Here is an 18792-nt window from a genome sequence, read left to right as displayed (position 1 = left end):
GTGACCGTGAGTAGGCTGAAGGTCTCTGTTACCCAAGGGGAGCGCCGACCCTGAACTTTCTCCTACGCCTCATGACCCAGGCCCTGTGGGTGGCGTTTGTGCTGCAGGTCATGAGTGCAATGGAGTACATTGGAAGGCTCACTTCTGCCAGTTTGGCTAAATTACAAATTCTAACCGAGCACAATAAAAGGGAGGAGATTTGTAGCCGTCATGGTCTTTCACATTTGTGATTCGTTTCAAGAAACTAGGCGTATGTCACGCGTCATTACTTCACACAAATATGCAGACTGAGTCGAAAAGAGAACAAACAATGATTTTGTATAAAACATGCATATTACATCTTCAAACTAAGGGCAACCATGGCATCCATGACAGAGGGAAGAAGCGTCCATCCATGTATACTGGTAAGAGTCTAGCTAGATACATTTTCAGATATATGTTTCGAATTTTGTCAGAAAGTTGTTTTCATTTCAAGCTAGCGTATTGTTAGCTAGCTACCTAACGTTAGCTGGCTCGCTGTCTAGCTGACGTAACGTGTATGATCAGTGTAGTAATATTATTAGTATCTCAGAGCCATTTGCACTGCTAATTATAGGCTAATGTTAGCTAGCTAACATTTAACCTGTTGACTCTAGGGGGCACTATTTTCATTTTTGGAAAAATAACATTCCCAAAGTAATTGGGCTATTTTGTCAGGACAAGATGCTAGAATATGCATATAATTGACAGTTTAGGATAGAAAACACTCTAAAGTTTCCAAAACTGTAAAAATATTGTCTGTGAGTATAACAGAACTGATATTGCAGGCGAAAGCCTGAGCAAAATCCATTCAGGAAGGGACTCTTATTTAGAAACTTCTGCGTTCCTATGCGTCCCTTTTGAGCAGTAAATGAGATATCAACCAGATTCCTTTTTCTATGGCTTCCCTAATGTGTCTAGTGTCACAATACATAGTTTCAGGCTTTTATTTTGAAAAATGAGCCTGAACGTCAACATTGCGTCAGTGGTCAGCTGGAGTCTCTTGAGTGTTTTGTGCGGAAGAGACAAATGCGGCCGTTGCTTCTCTCTTTCCTACTAAGAAGCCATCTGTCCCGGTTGATAAATTATCGAATAGATATTTGAAAAACACCTTGAGGATTGATTATAAACAACGTTTGCCATGTTTCTGTCGATATTATGGAGCTAATTTGGAGAACTAACAGAGTTATTTCGGCTACAAAAATAATATTTTTGAAATAAAGGAACATTTGCTATCTAACTGGGAGTCTTGTGAGTGAAAACATCCGAAGCTCATCAAAGATAAACGATTTAATTTGATTGCTTTTCTGATTTTCGTGACCAGGTTGCCTGCTGCTAGTTAGGCATAATGCTATGCTAGGCTATCGATAAACTTACACAAATGTTTGTCTTGCTTTGGTGGTAAAGCATATTTTTCAAAATCTGAGATGACAGGGTGATTAACAAAAGGCTAAGCTGTGTTTCAATATATTTCACTTGTGATTTCATGAATATTTTCTAGTAATATTTATGTCCGTTGCGTTATGCTAATTAGTGTCAGTTGATGACAACGCTCCCGGATCCAGGATGGGTAGTTACAAGACCTGGTTGGTTAGCTACCTGCAGATTCATGCAGGGTAGTAACGCTCTGAGTTGGGATTATGGTTCATTGATGGTTCATTATGGTTCATTATGGTTCATTGAGCTAGCTATGATGTCACTGTGACAACGGTCGATAGCCAGAGTGAATTTACCAGCTACGTCTATCTACTCAGATTTCAGAGCACTCTGGTCTGAGTGTGCCAGAGCGCAGAATAACTGACAAATTTACAAACACTCAACACCTGCTGAATATGACCGGTGTCAGTAAACGTTGGCAAAAAAGCTGAATAAAATCATTGCCATCTGCACAGTTGCAGTCGCCGGAGCGTCCAGTGTGCGCTCTGAACACTCCGTGAGCGAAACGCAATCTGACAACGCTCTGAGTTTACGAACGCCCAGAGCACACTCTGGCACTCCAGATTTAAATTTACGACCACAACCATAGTATAAGCCAGCCTTTAGTCTTGAAAACTTAGCCTCGCGTGTGAATCTTTAAAGAGATGGTTGGGGATAAAGCTGAAGAGCGTGCGAGCGATGCTGAATGGGTGTAGACTAAGAAGAGCTCTTCATTAGGTACCAAAACATTTAAGGGCCATTTTTTCGAAAGTGAAGTTAAAAGTTTATCAACTTTCAAAGCAGAATTACTTTCCCATTGTTCCTTGACTGTAGTGCATGATATACCATTTTCTACCTCTGAGTCTCTACTTTTATCCAATGTAAAAAATAAATAAAATAAAAAACAGTCAAATTTTGCTACGTAAGACCGAATCCAACCTGTCGGTCACATTTTTGCTAAAAAGGTGTTCAGTTTTAAACACAACTGAATTTCAGCTAGCCACAAATGAGAGAATAGGCCTAAAAAGTCTCTGGTGTGTCACATTACAATACATGTATGCCTATAAGAAACTGTCTTTAGTTGTCTGTGAGTGTTCCACTAGATTAAGCATGTAGTAGATTGTTCCTGTAGAGGTTTATGTGGGTGGTTTTATATGGATAAAAGCCTTGAGCGCCTGGTACGCGTGTTCCGCGGGTGAATGCATGACGTGGGTGAGCGCAGCAATGGCATGATGAGTGTCGTTGTATGAGTGAATCAATCTGGCTAATGAGAGTGGGTTTGAATGGCCACTGATGGGGAAAACGAAACAGACGTTTCTTGGAGAGATGTGGGGGTGGTAGAGGTGTTGAAGTGATGGAGAGAGAAATAGGAGAGTATGTCATGGAGAGGGCGTTCTCTCTCTGGAGGACTCTGTGTTGGTGAGCATTCTGGGGTGGGGGGTTTGATGAATGCGACGCTACAGGCTTGACAATGGGCCGCCGCTGCTCTATTCAGAAAAGCATTCAGGGCTGGATCAGCGCCTCTGTGAGTGGCCCTCTGATACATGTGTGTCTCTGGCCACCTAATTTCTGCAAACAGGAAAGGCGTGAGCTGCTGGCCCCTTGTTCTGCTGACTCCTCCATTGTGTCGGGCCACTGGCGAGATGGGCTTTGTGCTGGGCTTTTTGGGGATCTCGCCCCTACCCCATCTGAGCTTGACTGACTGAGCCAGAGAGGGGTTACCCCCCCCCGGAGAGGAGAGGCTGTGGGTAGAGGGGTCTTGTTGCAGTGATTATAATTCCTGATTATTAGCATATAGGCCTAGAACTCAACTCTGGACCTAGAAGCCAGTTTGACTGCATCTTTTCATTGTGCCCCTCTAATCAGGGACTGATTTAGACCTGGGACACCAGGTGGGTGCAATTAATTATCAGGTCGAACAGAACACCAGCAGGCTCTGGACTTCATAGGGTAAGAGTTGAATACACCTGGGATAGAGAAACATCATCCAGTGCTGTGGGGGGTTTGTCTGGGTGGTCATGCAGCCTCCATCCTTATTTTCCACAGTTCAGCTCTGGGACTGGCAGAACTAAATGATTTGATGAGCGGTGTGTGTGTGGTTCCTATAAGACTGTATTCTCTGTCTGACAAAGCAAGCTTAAGTATTGTTGTGGTGTTGGGGGGATCGGATGCATGGCCAGGCTTACAGCCCGTCTGTCTGTCTGGGTGAGGGAGTGAAGTGTGGCCCCATCCCCCGGGCGTAGTGTGGCGCGTGTGCTCATCTGGCATGTTGTGCGCTGGGATAATTCCCTCCTGGCGACTGTGCTGGGCTCCATTTATCCCTGATTAACTGGTGCAGTGAAAAACAGACCAGCTAGCGGAGAGGAAAGAAGGTCAGGGACGGAGGGAGAGAATGGAGAGCGAGGAAAGAGGGGTGGTGATGCTGCCTGTGATGCTGCTTGCTCTGTCCTGCTTTCCCTCGTTCTTCCAAGCTCCCATCGTTCTCCTGAAGGTGATGCCCTCTCCGTGCCAGAACAGCCACCAACACTAGTCTTCCTTCTAGAGCTGGGCCATGTGGACAAATATCGCGATAAATTGCCTGTATTGATGCGATAATGATAAATACGTTTATAGCATTAATGTGGACCAGTTTTTTTTAATACTACTAATTTGATGGTTGTAGCCATCGATTGTTAATGACACAATCACCCATATTAGAAAACGTATTTCATTTCAAACATCACATTTCTCTTGAATAGGCTACTTATTGTAATGAACGATATCAAATCAAAATTTGTCATGTCCCGAATACAATAGGTGTAGACCTTACAGTGAAATGCTTACTTACAAGCCCTTAACCAACATTGCAGTTTAAAGAAAATACCCAAACAATAAAAAGTAAGACAAGAATAAAAAATAATTAAAGAGCAGCAGTAAATAACAATAGTGGGGCTATATACAGGTGGTACCAGTACAGAGTCAATGTGTGTGTGGGGGGGTGGGCACCGGTGTCGAGGTAATATGTTCATGTAGGTAGAGGTAAAGGGACTATGCATGGATAATAAACAGAGTAGCAGCTGCGTAAAAATGTGGGGTGGGGACAATGCAAATGGTCCGGGTAGCCATTTGATTAACTGTTCAGCAGTGTTATGGCTTGGGGGTAGAAGCTGTTAAGAAGCCTTTTTGACCTAGACTTGCTCCTCCGGTACCGCTTGCCGTGCGGTAGCAGAAAGAACAGTCTTATTACTAGGGTGGCTGGTGTCTTTAACAATTCTTTGGGCCTTCCTCTGACACCGCCTGGTATAGGTGAAAAATAAATAAAAAATAGAGGTCCTGGGTGGCAGGAAGCTTGGCCCCGGTGAAGTACTGGGCCATACGCACTACCCTCTGTAGTGCCTTGCGGTCGGAAGCAGAGCAGTTGTCATACCAGGCAGTGATTCAACCAGTCAGGATGCTTTCGATGGTGCAGCTGTAAAACTTTTTGAGGATCTGAGGACCCTTGCCAAATCTTTTCATTCCTGAGGAGGAATAGGTTTTGTCGTGCCCTCTTCACGACTGTCTTGGTGTGCTTGGACCATGTTAGTTTGTTGGTTCCGTGGACGCCAAGGAACTTGAAGCTCTCAACCTGCTCCACTACAGCCCCGTCGATGAGAATGGGTGTGTGCTCGGTCCTCCTTTTACTGTAGTCCACAATCTCTAGAGGTCGACCGATTTTAATTGGAATGGCCGATTTAATTAGGGCCGATTTTCAGGTTTTCATAACAATCGGAAATCAGTATTTTTGGACACCTATTTGGCCGATATTTAAAAAAAATAAAAAAATTTTACACCTTTTATTTAACTAGGAAAGTCAGTTAAGAACACATTCTTATTTTCATTGACAGCCTAGGAACGGTGGGTTAACTGCCTCGTTCAGGGGCAGAACGACAGATTTTTACCTTGTCAGCTCGGGGGATTCAATCTTGCAACCTTAGTTAACTAGTCCAACGCTCTAACCACCTGCCTCACGAGGAGCCTGCCTGTTACGCGAATGCAGTAAGCCAAGGTAAGTTGCTAGCTAGCATTAAACTTATCTTATAAAAAACAATCAATCAATCATAATCACTAGTTAACTACACATGGTTGATGATATTACTAGTTTATCAAGCGTGTCCTGCGTTGCATATAATCGATGCGGTGCGTATCGTTGTTCCAATGTGTACCTAACCATAAACATCAATGCCTTTCTTAAAATCAATACACAGAATTATATATTTTTAAACCTGCATATTTAGCTAAAGGAAATCTAGGTTAGCAGGCAATATTAACCAGGTGAAATTGTCACTTCTCTTGCGTTCATTGCACGCAGAGTCAGTGTATATGCAACAGTTTGGGCTGCCTAATTTGCCAGAATTTTACGTAATTATGACATAACATTGAAGGTTGTGCAATGTAACAGGAATATTTAGACTTATGGATGCCACCCGTTAGATAAAATACGGAGCGGTTCCGTATTTCACTGAAAGAATAAATGTCTTCTTTTTGAGATGATAGTTTCCGGATTCGGCCATATTAATGACCTAAGGCTCGTATTTCTGTGTGTTATAATGTTATAACTAAGTCTATGATTTGATAAAGCAGTCTGACTGAGCGATGGTAGGCAGCAGCAGGCTCGTAAGCATTCATTCAAACAGCACTTTTGTGCGTTCGCCAGCAGTTGTTTATGACTTCAAGCCTATCAACTCCCGAGATTAGGCTGGTGTAAACGATGTGAAATGGCTATTGACAGAAGCTATACTGTTACACTGGCAATGCTAAAGTGCCAATAAGAACATCCAATTGTCAAAGGTTAATGAAATACAAATGGTATAGAGGGAAATAGTCCCATAATTCATATAATAACTACAACCTAAAACTTCTTACCTGGGAATATTGAAGACTCATGTTAAAAGGAACCACCAGCTTTCATATGTTCTGAGCAAGGAACTTAAACGTTGGCTTTTTTACATGGCACATATTGCACTTTTTACTTTCTTCTCCAACACTTTGTTTTTGCATTTATTTAAACCAAATTGAACATGTTTCATTATTTGAGGCTAAATTGATTTTATTGATGTATTATATTAAGTTAAAATAAGTGTTAATTCAATATTGTTGTAATTGTCATTATATACCGATCGGTATAGGCTTTTTTTGGTTCTCCAATAATCAGTATCGGTCGGCATTGAAAAAAAATCATAATCGGTCGACCTCTAATCTCCTTTGTCTTGATCACGTTGAGGAAAGTTGCTGTCCTTGCACCACACGGTCAGGTCTCTGACCTCCTCCCTATAGGCTGTTTCATCGTTGTCGGTGATCAGGCCTACCACTGTGGTTTCATCAGAAAACGCAATGATTGTTTTGGAGTAGTGCCAGGCCGCGCAGTCATGAGTGAACAGGGAGTACAGGAGGGGACTGAGCACGCACCCCTGAGGGGCCCCCGTGTTGAGGATCAGCGTGGCGCATGTGTTATCAGCAAAATGCCTGCGTTAAGTGATCAGTATGGTCGGGGGTGATAATCTTCGGTTTATCGTCCTAGCTCTACCTTCCTCCAATTCTGGAAAGAATAGCCTGTCCTAGATCTAGCTTGTAGCTAATTTAAGAGAACTGGTGTTCTGTCACTTCCCCTTTGCATCACCATAGCATTGCAAAATAGTATCCTCTCCTTCTAACTGTTGAAGCAGGGTTTTAATCTGGGGTTTTTCTTGCTGGCAGCAGAGCAGGGTGAGCGGTTTGGGAACATTAGGCAATGTAGCTGGATTCATATATATTTTTATGATAAATATTAAAAATGTGATGGCCATGCATCATTTTTGCGAAAGTTATTTTTAAGCTAATTTGCTTGTGTGGCTGCTAGCCGAATAGCGGTGCCCTTCTGTCTGTTGTTTCTGCCAAATGTATTGCACTAATGTATTTTTTGTCAAGATAAACTATAGTTGCACGCCCCTTATCGCTTGAAGAGAAAGAACAGACTTTCAATATAAAACACAGGCGAAGTGGTTTAAAATGCAGATTTTGATTGTCTGCGTTTTTGAAAATGCTGATTTTCTGAAAGCTAATGCGAACCCTGCATATTTTAGTCAGTTTTTTTTCCATCTCAAGATTAGAAAGATAAATGTCCCCTTAAAGTAATGTTAATCTGTAGTGACCTGAAGACGCACTGATCTGTTGTGATCTCTCTCTCACACACGCACACTCTTGAGACAAAAGCCCGGTTGACAGTTTTTCATGGTGATGAATGGTGTGTACAGGAAGAGTTCCACAGCGTTCGGTATCTACGCACTCCACCATCTTAGTACCCCATTCTAGCTGTGACATCTTGTTGGTTTATGACCGCCACACTCTTTTTTTTCTTTTTTTTCTCTCCTCTGTCTCTGTTAAAGAGTCACAAGGCGATTTTTATCCAGGACAACCTTGGCACATTTAGTACATCATCCATTTTGGGTTGAGGCTCATAGGTTTGTCCCGTAAGTCCACTGCAACAGCTCGGCAGACGTAAACATGCTCTTCCACCATAATGGCTGTCAACACGAGGCAGGCGCACAATGACGAGTAGAGGGGGAATAAAGCTGATATGATTATTACGGGGTCAGCTGCACTGCAGGGAGGAGTGTCACCCAAATTGTCTATACATCATACATTAAGGGTGATTAGGGAGGTGGTAGCGCTTTACACTTGTACCCTTATATACGGGTTGACAATGGCAGATTTGGACACTGATAAGCGTCTTAATTGGGACGCAGTGGCTGTACAGTAACGTGCTATACATGACGTCAGAGCTCGGGGTCTCCGCTTCACAACGCTGTATGGGATAATGTCTGACAGCCGTTCTGAACTTGAGCACCGTGCGACAAAATGTTGCCCCCATCCCTTCTGCTAATTTAGCAAATTTATTTTGTCGTCTGAGGTGAGGGGGGAAAAAGCTATAAATTACGAGGACTCGATGTATTTTGAAAGATGAGGCGTTGAGGATTATAATAAATGCTGCTTTGACGGCATATAGAGAAAGTCCAACACCTGTGAGTCTAAAGTTGCACTTCACATTTCCATATGTAATATCGTGTCATTGTTTATGATCACTATGTTTGATGTACAGTTACAAGAGGACATGGCGTCATACACAGGGATGACCTACCAGAATGAGCCCATTTGTTGTATTCTGAAGAAAATTTGCCATAGGCCACACACCTGAATGCACTCATGACTCATGCTTTTCTGAATTGCCTTGTGAAAGCTTTCGTTAACAACACATGTGGCAAAGTACAGTAAATGTAAAATGCTCATAAAATCAACATTGTAATGTTTGCATTCAGTCTTGTCAGGTGAACTGTCAATTTTCTGAACAGGAACTGAATAATTTCCCCATAATCTCCAAACGGTTCCCTTTTAATTGCTACCAGGGGTTTTTGTTTATTTGGATCCCCATTGAGCTTTTACGGAAGCAGCAGCTACTCTTCCTGGGGTCCACTAATTATGCATTACATATTTCTTCATTAAGAAACATTTCAATTTAGCCCTATCCATATAGGCCGGTTTCCACGAGTGTAAGGGGTTCATTTGCTAAGATGGGGTTGGTGGGTGTGTGAGTTGGAGGACGTGTGTGACGGGAATGAATATGTGCATAAAGGAGGTTATTTGTTGGTATGTAGTTAGTGTATTAAAAGACTGCATGTGTGAGAAAGCTGTAGGCTCTCTATTTCTGGCTTGTGTGTATGGAGCAGACAGTCCCAACAAAGCCCTGTCACCTCATCCCCTGCAGGCAGACACACTCCTCCTGGGTCCTGTCTGGCCCTCCCTCCCCAGCTCTAAGCCCTATTGATTTATATCCCCTCCAATTCATCACCTTCATCAGTGACCAGGGGAATATTGTAATTCACTCATTAGATATCAGAGAAGGCCATTTTAAACTGTCATTTTTTAAACTTTATGAATTGCACTTTTCTAAGGTTGATATGACTAGTGTGACGACGCGTTTTGGAGGATAGAGTGGTGGTGACAGCCAGGTATCATGATGAAACATTTCATCTTTTTGCCTCATTAACTTTGTAGAACAATATTGTGGGATGCTGTTTCGGAGGAGGCTGTGTTCAGAGGTGTGTATTCTAGACTCAGTGGGGAGGCTGGCTAGTTTCGAAGCGGTGTCTATTGGCTAGGTTCGAAGCGGTGTCTATTGGCTAGGTTCGAAGCGGTGTCTATTGGCTAGGTTCGAAGCGGTGTCTATTGGCTAGGTTCGAAGCGGTGTCTATTGGCTAGGTTCGAAGCGGTGTCTATTGGCTAGGTTCGAAGCGGTGTCTATTGGCTAGGTTCGAAGCGGTGTCTATTGGCTATGTTGTGTCAGACGGAGGCTGTGTGTCGTAGGCTACGTCATAGGCTGGGTGTATCGTAGCATGTGTGTTGTGCCCTGTATTGGAGGCTGTGGAAGTGTGAGGGTCTGTGTCATAGTGGGTCAGGGGATTGTGTATCTGATCCAATCAGGAGTGATTAGTCCAGACACTGAGCCCCAGCTCCTCCTAGCCATAGCAGGGATACACCCACAGTCCCCTAGTACCATCTCCTTCCCCCTATTCCCCTCCCCCCCACCCACCCATCACCATTCCCGTCATACCCCTGCTCCAAGTACAGGAAGTGGTGGTAGCCATGGCCGCCCGTTCGTCCGGGGAACGCGATGTCCTCCTCTTGTTGCGTTGGTTCCAGGTACCAATGACCAAAGCTCTTCCAGGCTCTAGCAGGGGCCTGGTCAGTCAGTCATCCCCAGAGGGCCCATCATGGCTGCCTGTCTGTCTGTGGGGAGGTAACGGGATCGGCGGGTCGCGGGGGTGGACTGGAGGGAGGCGTTGCCGACTGTTCCTCCTGTCTTGCTTTAATCCAAGGATAATGACTGAGTTTCTATTCTGAGCCACTTCCTAATCTGACTAATGGGATTTACCCTGCTTCTTCTTCTCGTTGTTTTGATATTTACATGTGTGAGGAGTGGAGTGCCGCTTGCGCCTGTGTTACGTTATGTGCTGTAGCAAGGCGTCTGTGTTCCGTCCCCCGTCTCCGTTCCGTAGGCTGACTCATTGGGGCGGCAGGGTAGCCTGGTGGTTAGAGCGTTGGACTAGTAACCGGAAGGCTGCAAGTTCAAACCCCAGAGCTGACAAGGTACAAATCTGTCGTTCTGCCCCTGAACAGGCAGTTAACCCACTGTTCCTAGGCCGTCATTGAAAATAAGAATTTGTTCTTAACTGACTTGCCTAGTTAAATAAAGGTTAAAAAAATGTGATTTCACCGTAAGGCCCTTGATGAAGTATGTTTTAGGCAGTGGAATAGATGGTCCTGTGAGATGTTATTACAGACCGCTTTATTCGGTCCCATCAATCTGTCACAAAGACTCACTGCCCTGGTCCATGTTCATCGAACATATTACATCACTAGCTAAGAGTCCCATGAATGCATAACCGTACATTCACTAGTACGCATTTCCATGGAGACTTACCCCCACATCAGTGTGTTGCCAGTGTTTTAAGTTAATATAAGCTCTATAGTGTTGTTGTGGATCCATTAGGCGTGTGACATGAAACACACTGAGACTTTCGCTGCCAATAGGTATTTATCACAGTGGGAGGCCGTTCCTTTTATTACTAGAACAAAAGCGGTACCTGCTGCGTGCCAACCCGGGTTGCGACGAACTTGCCATTTGTACTTGTAGAAGATCCCAGACATTTTCCATACACACGCACACAAAGCGTATTTCTCCCAAATGTTGTGCATACATTTGTTTACATCCCTGTTAGTGAGCATTTCTCCTTTACCAAGATAATCCATCCACCTGACAGGTGTGGCATGTCAAGAAGTTGATTAAACAGCATGATCATTACACATGTGCACCTTGTGCTGGGGGACAATTAAAGGCCACTCTAAAATGTGCAGTTTTGTCACACAACTCAATGCCACAGATGTCTCATGTTTTGAGGTAGTGTGTCGTTTTTAGAAAAGTTTGCAGTACATCCAACTGGACTCACAACCGCAAACCATGTATAACCACACCAGCCCAGGACCTCCACATCCGGCTTCTTCACCTGCGAGATCGTCTATGGGGGAGGGGTGCTGAGGATTATTTCTGCCTGTAATAAAGCCCTTTTGTGGGGGAAAAACTCATTCTGAGTGGGTGGGCCTGGCTCCCCAGTGGATGGGCCCATGCCCAGTCATGTGAAATCCATAAATTAGGGCCTAATTCATTCATTTCAATTGACTGATTTCCTACTATGACCTGACTCTGTAAAATCTTTGAAATTGTTGCATGTTGGGTTTTATTACTAGCGTTAGCACAATGACTGGAAGTCTATGGGTATCTACTATCATGCTGGCAGATACCCATAGACATCCAGTCATTGTGCTATCTACTATCATGCTGACAGATACCCATAGACTACTATCATGCTGACAGATACCCATAGACTTCCAGTCATTGTGCTATCTACTATCATGCTGGCAGATACCAATAGACTTCCAGACACTGCTGTCACACTTCATATGCAATGTAGGCTATGGGATGGCTAAGTGCACAGACGCAATGCACATAACACTACTGTAGGATTAGGTGGGGTTTAGCATAATTATGACTTTGTGGCTGTGGGAACTAGTGATGACCCTGATGGGCAAACTTTGATCATCTCAATCATGTGAGACACATTTGACAGGAGTACCGGACGTAACAAAAATTCTAGTACCAAACTGTTTGTTTTTTTACCGTGCAACACAATAGATTAGATTCCATGAAACAGCTGCCGAATTAGTGCAGTGTCCTTAGCTAGCTAGCTATGTTGCGCTAACTAGAGAATATGCTAATGTTAGCCAAATGTTTAGCTAGCTAGCTATGTGCTGGTACTGGCAGTATTGGATTATGGAGAGTGAATTAAATTGTTTCTTCGTTCTCTTGCTAGGTAGTTATCTAGCTGTGGCCATCTGGCTAGTATCAACAAGGGATTTCTACAAAATAGCAACATTAGCGCAGCTAGCTAGACCGACATTGGAATGTAGACCACTAAGCAACACACACGGACATGCATTGTCAAACAATGCTACTGCCACCTTCTGGTTTGGAGTATTTTAACAATGCTGAGTGGCTGACGACTTCAAGGTCTTGGCTGTGTGAACACAAAAGAGATTCACTGCCGATCCTGTTCAGACGTGCTAAGTACAGTTTGACAATCCTACTCTCTGAGCTATAAGAACTCGGGAGAGTAAAATCAACAACCTCTGCTTCGTCAAGATTGTTGCTTTGTAAGAAGGTGTTAAAGTACCGGTGGCCTGGCTTTGGCCCCAGGTAAAAGCAGGTCCACTGGAGCCATGGACCAGTGAGACACGGATGCCGGACCGCATAGATGGAAACAGACAAGTCTCACCCTTTTGGGTAAAACACTGGGGTAAATCCTGAATGGAAATCCTGAAATACTGGGGTAAATCCTGAATGGAAATGCGCCGTTGGAGTGTTCTCTGAGCCCCTACAGACATCCTGCCCTGTCTCACATATAATATATCTTGTTTTAACACCCCATCCTCCACAAGGTGTCCCCTTTTATATGAACTATTTCTGTTCTCTCCATTCCTGGCCTCTGTCTATTGTCAGTTTATTTGGAGTAGGGACTGGGAATGACAAATGTTCTTTCATTGGAATATGTCCACATTTCTTACCTTGATGCTTCCTGCTTATTAGAGGGAAACCTTTTTTGATATAGCCGAGGGAAGACAGACTCAGGAGAAGAGACAGAATACTCCATGTGAGACTGTGAATGCTCAATACTGCAGGACATCACATTCTGCTGGATCTGCTGAATATATGAGACTTAAGTTCCTCTGTTTTTCCCAGACGGATCCGTCTGTATTAATGGTGTCATTCTTGGAGTATGGATTTAGCTAGGCCTAATTGATGTCTAAATTAGGGGGTGAGTCAGTGTGTGCATACTTGCCTGCATGCATATTTACAAATATTTTGAAAATGGCTCTCGTAGCAGGTCAACTCTCCTCTGGCAGGTCTACTCGTCCCTATTTCCCAGTTCATGTGATAGTAGTGCTGACACTAACTCAGCGGATGAGTGGTCTCCTATAGCAGAGCATGGAGCAGCAGGAGCTGTCTATCCTGGTGGAGGGAGAGCGGCAGCATGCTCTGGCCCAGCCTTCTGGATTAAGACAGCCTCCTGCAGGGAGAGATGGAGCCTGGAGCAGAAGGCCTGCCGGTCAGCCTGATTTGAGGACAGGGGAGCAGCCTCGCTATCGCTTCGACATAAAGACCCCAAGCCTTAAGGCGTCCGCGTGCTTCCCATTCGAAACAGTTCGGAACAGTTTGTGCATATATTATGTCGATATTTTGTGACGTTTTTGTTCATTTTGGCCAAGGTATTTACATTTTTTTACTTTTGGCCTTTCGGGAAGCCGAAGCCGACGCCCTTTTGTCTGATTGGTCAACAGTAGGGATTCTTCAATGATTTGTTTGTTGTCATTTAACGGTAGACGGCACGTTTTCGCACACATTTTTCACTTGAGAAATAATGCACCAAACATCTTAGTTTAGATGTCAAGTTGTGCAACTATGATCTCTGCAAAAAACGTAAACATTTGTGACCGACGTCTTGAGTTATTTACGGCGTCTCAAGATGGACAAACTGTACTATTGGTGCTTTTGTCTTGGTTTTTAAAGCCTTTTTAAGAGTGTATGCGAGCACCCTCGTTCGCTTTGCCTAGCCGAGCTGAACCGAAGCATGTGGACGGCCTTTACCACAGCAGCCCTACTACTCAACCCCCACCCCTAGATCCCACTAAGAGCCTTACGACAGACACAAAGCCAGACACAACAGAACAAACAAACATGGCCTTGATAAACAGACAGATCCGATCTGTTATCTGTCCTCATAAACAAACAGGCCGTGTCTAATGGGCCTTTTTTTCTAATGGGCCTTTTTAGTTAACTGTCTGGGTTTCAATCTGAATAGATTCCCCACGGGGAGGGGAGGCCGTATAGCTGTCAGAGAAGATAGAGGGGGTAGTCACTTTAGCCAGGGAGAAACCTGAACCCACCTACCCCCCCACAGTTAACCCACTGTTCAACGGGCCCCGAATACGTGGATGTCGATTATGGCAGCCCCCCACACCTCTCTGATTCAGAGGGGATTGGGTTAATTGCGGAATGCACATTTCAGTTGAATGCATTCAGTTGTGCAACTGACTAGGTATCTCCCTTTCCCCTCTCCATGGTGGGGCTTTAACTCTTACCGTGCCACAGCTTAGTCAGAACACAGGGAAAGGAAGGAGAGGTTCTGGGAAGGAGCAGTGCATGGCCGTGGCACTTCTCTGTCCTCTCCTGGCTCCTGAGTTCAGTCATTACCCAGAGATCTACTTCTGGACAGTACATGGACGAGTTGGTCTAGTGCACCCACCCACCAACTCAGTGCCCTGTGATTAGTGTCCGCCCTGAGATTGAAAGGTTGGGAGTTAGATCCTCGGCCGAGTCATACCAAAGACTGTAGAAATGGGACCTGATGCGACTCTGCTTGACACAGATTTGGGGTAAGGCACTGTGGTAGACTAGCGTCCTGTCCGGGCGAGTGTACTTGTACATCAAGCTGCCTCACGCTACAGAAACAGGAGAGAGACTCCTGCCCCTATGAGCTGTTCCAGCTTGCACAACCCAAGGCTGGTGCAAGGCAACTTACTTACCCACCCATCCTGCTGTATCTAACACCGTATTTGATGTCTGGATTTCAGATCCCTTGTACTTTTTACCCTTTTTTCTCCCCAATTTCATGATATCCAGTTGGTAGTTAGTCTTGTCCCATCGCTGCAACTCCTGTACGGACTCGGGAGAGGCGACGGTCGAGAGCCATGCCTCCACCGAAACACAACCCTGCCAAGCCGCACTGCTTCTTGACACAATGCTCGCTTAACCCGGAAGGCAACCGCACCAATGTGTCGGTGGAAGCACCAACTGGCCACCGTGTCAGCCTGCAAGCCCCGGTCCGCCACAGGAGTCGCTAGAGCGCGACGGGACAAGTCCATCCCGTCCAGTCAAACCCTCCCCTAACCCGGACGACGCTGGGCCAATTGTGCGCCACCTCATGGGTCTCCCGGTCGCGGGCCGGCTGCGACACAGCCCAGGATCGATAACGGATCTGTAGTGACACCTATAGCACTGTGACGTAGCGCCTAAGACCGCTGTACCACTCGAAGGGCAGTTTTTCCCACTTGGATTCTGAAGCTGTTGGTGATGGTCAATGTTTAACGATCAATCAGAAGTCAATTAAGTTTCGGGGAGGTGCTAGAGCTGGGGCGACATGGAAAAAGTTTTATATTGTGAGAACTATTTTGCTCGAACAGTAAATACAACCATTTTATATTTTTTCTGGGCAGTTACTTTACATTCATGGTAGGGCTCTAGAATTTTCTCCAGTGTCAGTAAGACAACTGAGGTGGTAGCCTATGATGAAAAGTAAGCTACTTCATCTAACATATTGAGAGAATGCATGCTTGATATTTTAGGATCCAGAATTATCAGATTTATTTTTTGGCTCTTCAGAGAATTTGACAACATCTTTGTGCATATCGCCCTATAGTCTATATTATACACCACCTGAGGAAATGGGAACTCAAAACACCTAGCTAGATTGCCTCTAAGAGGGGAGAAATAAATGATCTACTCAGAGAGAGCTGCGACTCTCCCCTCTGTAACTAGAACAGCAACGTTGCTTTGAAAACTGTATTTGTCCCAAAATAGCATTTTTAAGCAACGGTCATATGCTTGTTCTTGTCAGAATGTATCTCTCCCTCTTCCATGTCACAGTGGGGAGAGTGAGTGATGGCTGCTGTGTGAATGAGCCACTAACAGCCAAAAGGGGACAGGCAGATACTTTCATAGCATTAATCAACATAATGCATAGGTTATTACTGTTGACCAAATAATGGTTTTAGAACCATCTACAGCACATATGTCAGAGTCAAGGCCCGCGGGCCACATCCGGCCCGCAAGAAGGTTTTTTACGGCCCCTGGGATGATCTTGATTTATTATTAGAACCGGCCCGCAGCAAGCCGGCAGCCCGCAGATCTTTTACACGCACCAATACTACATTTCCCACAATGCAAAGGTGACGCACCGAGCAGTAGGCTGCTTCATTTCAATATTTATTGGCACAGCAGTCGTCAGCATCACAGTAAAATTAACTTTCAGATACCCATCAAAAATGGCAAAACGGAAGGTGGATACTGAGAACCGGGGGTTTCAAACAAGGTGGGAGTCGGAGTATATGTTCACGAAGGTAGCTGGAAAACCTGTGTGTCTTCTGTGTGGAGAAAGTGTGGCGGTACTGAAAGAGTATAATCTGAGACGACATTATGAAACGAAACACGCGGACACACACGCGGACGCAACTGTCAAGGCCAGTTTTATTTTGGCAGAAGAGATCGCTAAATCAGCCCGGCCATTTACGGAGGGGGATTTCATCAAAAACTGCATGATTAAAGTTTGTGACGAAGTTTGCCCAGAAAAAAGGCAACTCTTTTTAAATGTGAGTCTGAGCAGAAACACCATTGCCGAGAGAGTAGACCAGTTGTCCATCAATCTAAAAGAGCAGCTTGTGAAAAAGGGAAAAGATTTTATTGCATATTCCTTGGCTGTGGATGAGAGCACCGACATTTCTGACATTGCCCAGTTGTCAATTTTCATCCGCGGAGTGGACTCCAACCTAAGCGTGACAGAGGAGTTTTTGGCTTTACGTCCTATGCATGGCACAACTACGGGGCATGATTTGTATGAAGAGGTGTCAAGATGTGTAAATGAGATGGAGCTGCCTTGGGAAAAACTCGTGGGTTTGACAACCGACGGAGCACCTGCGATGTGTGGACACAGGAGCGGACTGGTGGCGAAGATACGGGAAAAGATGCAAGAGGAAAACGCGACAGGTGAGCTGACAGCTTATCATTGTATCATACACCAGGAAGCGTTGTGCGGTAAAGCCTTGAAAATGGAGCATGTAATGAGCATCATCACGCGCACAGTTAACTTTATCAGAGCCAAAGGTTTGAATCACCGCCAGTTCAAGGCATTTCTGACGGAGTTAGAAACGGAGCATGGTGATTTGCCTTATCACACAGAGGTGCGATGGCTAAGCCAGGGAAAGGTGCTTCAAAGATGTTTCGAGCTTCGTGAGGAGATTTGTCTGTTCTTGGACAGCAAAGGGAAAGACACAACACAACTCCGAGACGAAATGTTTCTGTGTGAAATGGCTTTTCTGTGTGACATTACGAGTCATCTGAATGCAATAAACTTGCAGCTGCAGGGTCGGGATCGTGTCATCTCTGATATGTACAGTACAGTGAAGGCATTTAAAACCAAACTGACTCTGTGGGAGACGCAGATGCGGAAAGAAAATTTGAGCCACTTTCCCAGCTGCCAGACCATGAAAGAGAAGCTCTCTACCAGTGCGTTCCCGAGCACACAGTTGGCTGATAAAATAGGTATGCTTGCCGCTGACTTTCGACGCCGATTTGCTGACTTTGAAGCACAAAAAAGCAGGTTGGAACTGCTCGGTAACCCATTTGCTGTTGACGTGGAAAGCTCACCACCAAACCTCCAAATGGAGTTGATTGACCTCCAATGCAATGATGCACTGAGGGCAAAATATGCGGCAGTGGGTGCTGCGGAGTTCGCCCGTTTCCTCCCCGGCACAATGCCCCAGCTGCGCATCCAGGCTGCTCAAACGTTGTCTATGTTTGGCAGCACATACCTGTGTGAACAACTGTTTTCTTTGATGAACCTGAACAAAACATCACACAGAAGTCGACTTACTGCTGAACACCTCCACTCAATTCTGAGGATTTCTTCAGCTCAGAGCCTTACCCCGAACATTGATGAACTTGTGGAAAAGATGGGACACCACCAAGTATCACCCTCAACCTCAAACAAGTGAACATTACTGTGCAATCACATATTTAGAGTTTTTACTCAGTTCAAGTTTAAAAGTTAAAATTTAATATTTGTTTTCACTGCATGTTACTTCTCCTTAAACAAAGTGTTGTTTTTGATTAATAGATTTTTGCACTTTATTTTTTTGTATTTCAATCCAATTATATTTTAAAAATATTTCAGTTGAGTGGATGATAGAAAATTGCTATTATTGTTTTTTCTTTGAAGTAAATTTAGCCCACTTTTGCTAAAATAGAAAATATAGTCTACTGATGGTGCCTTGAATACCGGTTTCTTTCATTTAATGTTCATGTTATGGGGATATTTATATAAAGGAAATTTGTCTTTTGTGTCTGTTGAAAATTAAAGATTACTGACAGAGCCATAAGAAAATATTGCTTTATTTATCTGATCATATTGTAATATATTT

The 18792-nt window shown here is 44.4% G+C and overlaps 1 protein-coding gene across 5 annotated transcripts in view; it reads left to right on the top strand.

Annotated features, from left to right (window-relative positions):
- LOC139418550 (spectrin beta chain, non-erythrocytic 1-like) overlaps positions 1 to 18792 on the top strand; it is a 99943-nt gene that overhangs the window by 13532 nt on the left and 67619 nt on the right. The window contains exon 1 of one of the 5 annotated variants that reach the window (XM_071168103.1): positions 3254 to 3326. The exons of the other annotated variants lie outside the window; for them this stretch is intronic. The gene's annotated coding sequence lies outside the window, so the exon portion shown is untranslated. Of the gene's footprint in view, positions 1 to 3253; positions 3327 to 18792 lie in introns of those variants that run through there. 5 annotated transcript variants of the gene reach the window in all.

The sequence above is a fragment of the Oncorhynchus clarkii genome, chromosome 10 (genome assembly GCF_045791955.1).
Source record: "Oncorhynchus clarkii lewisi isolate Uvic-CL-2024 chromosome 10, UVic_Ocla_1.0, whole genome shotgun sequence".
Classification (NCBI taxonomy): domain Eukaryota; kingdom Metazoa; phylum Chordata; class Actinopteri; order Salmoniformes; family Salmonidae; genus Oncorhynchus; species Oncorhynchus clarkii.
The sequence above is the reverse complement of the archived record's forward strand: the minus strand, read 5'-3'. Positions and strand labels throughout refer to the sequence as shown.